The sequence below is a fragment of the Pinus tabuliformis genome, chromosome 5_2 (genome assembly GCF_031772625.1).
Source record: "Pinus tabuliformis cultivar Carrire ecotype Pingquan chromosome 5_2, CPIR1, whole genome shotgun sequence".
Classification (NCBI taxonomy): Eukaryota; Viridiplantae; Streptophyta; class Pinopsida; order Pinales; family Pinaceae; genus Pinus; species Pinus tabuliformis.
The window spans coordinates 473099254-473100739 of NC_142306.1; the positions used below are offsets into that span (position 1 = coordinate 473099254).

The window sequence follows — 1486 nt, forward strand, 5'->3', positions numbered from 1 at the left end:
TAACTATGTAAATAAAGCAACTCCATTTTTAATATTTATATTTTTCATTTTTAATTGTCTATATGCAATTTTAGTTCTTTCTTGTTTTTACTTTAATTTAGCTATCAATTACTTTTTTCCTAAGAGATAGATACCAAGTAGCAACATTGCATATTACACTTGTTAAAAATTATTTATGTGGAGTTGATATGAACTCATCATCTATTGAATTATTATAGTATGATTTCTCATATTTGACTTGTATAATGAAAAATTACACATCATAAATGACGAGTATTAAAATCTCCAACCTGTCGATTTGACATTTCAATTTTTAATGGAAATTTCATATTTTCTCATACCCATTTACAGTTGTATTTACAATCCTACGAAGGATTATGCAGTTGCATTTATGCTCCTATGATGCAACTGTAGAATTTTGAATCTCTTGTATTTAGTTATATCAGCTATTTAATTACAATAAAGATGTTGAAGGATCAAAATCTTGTTGATGTTCCCGCCACCCGTGTTGTTTCTTTTTTTGACATTCTAGTAAAAAATTAGACCATTTCTTGATCTGTGTGTGTTATCCTTTTACCGAAGCCATGCTAATCTTATGTGCATCATTTCAATTTTATTGGATGACTCTGTATTGTTACATGCCTAACCAACTTAAGTGAAGTCAAAGGCATATTTTTTTATTGATGTTGTATATTGAAATGGCTTTAGTGAATTCTAAAGATTGTCTGATAATGATCTTGTTGATTGAAGGATGAATGAACTTTACTGAACTTTCTCGTCTTCGCTGTTGCTTCACCTGCAATTTGTGGAGGGGATGTACTAGCACTAGCAGTAAGTATTGCCTCAACATTCACAAAAACCCTTCTTTTTTTCTTTCATGATTTTCACTTTCTATTCACAAATGCCGTGATTAAATTGAAAAGGGATATTACAAGCCAATCTTTCCAACACTCCCCATCATGAGGTTTGGGAAACCTAATGAGAAAAAATAGTTTTCCATTAGGGGGAAGATGGTGCAATGGTGGGAAGGATAATATTGTGTTTAACCTTATAACTACCCAAGTTGACCACGTATACCTATAGTATTTATAAATCAAAGTGTGATTACAACAGATTTCATGTTGGGTAGTTGATGAATTACTTCAACTTGCTATTATAAGCATTAGTTAGTTTGATTGGTTTGATTTATATATCCAATATGAATACTTAATATTATAAAGCATGTAGAAGGATCTTCTATAGGTAAACATTAACACATATAGGAATCATATAGAAGGAAACAATATACAACTTTAAGAGTAACTAAAACAAATAGATTGCTTGTTTAATTAACCTAGTATTGAACATAGCTTTGCCAAGTGACGTCCGGGAGCCTAATCCTCAACCAAGTCTTTCCCAATTATCTATACAATCTTAAATGTATTAAAGAAGAAATAATGAAGCACTAGAAGAATTCACATGTGAAACAATGCTGCTATAAGTTGAA

At 30.6% G+C, this 1486-nt stretch overlaps 1 non-coding gene across 1 annotated transcript; it reads right to left on the bottom strand.

Annotated features, from left to right (window-relative positions):
- Window positions 1-533: 533 nt before the first annotated feature.
- On the bottom strand, window positions 534-638 carry LOC149159700 (U6 spliceosomal RNA). The gene has a single exon (XR_016262070.1). It is a non-coding gene; the product is annotated as a U6 spliceosomal RNA (small nuclear RNA).
- Between the last annotated feature and the right edge of the window lie 848 nt (window positions 639-1486).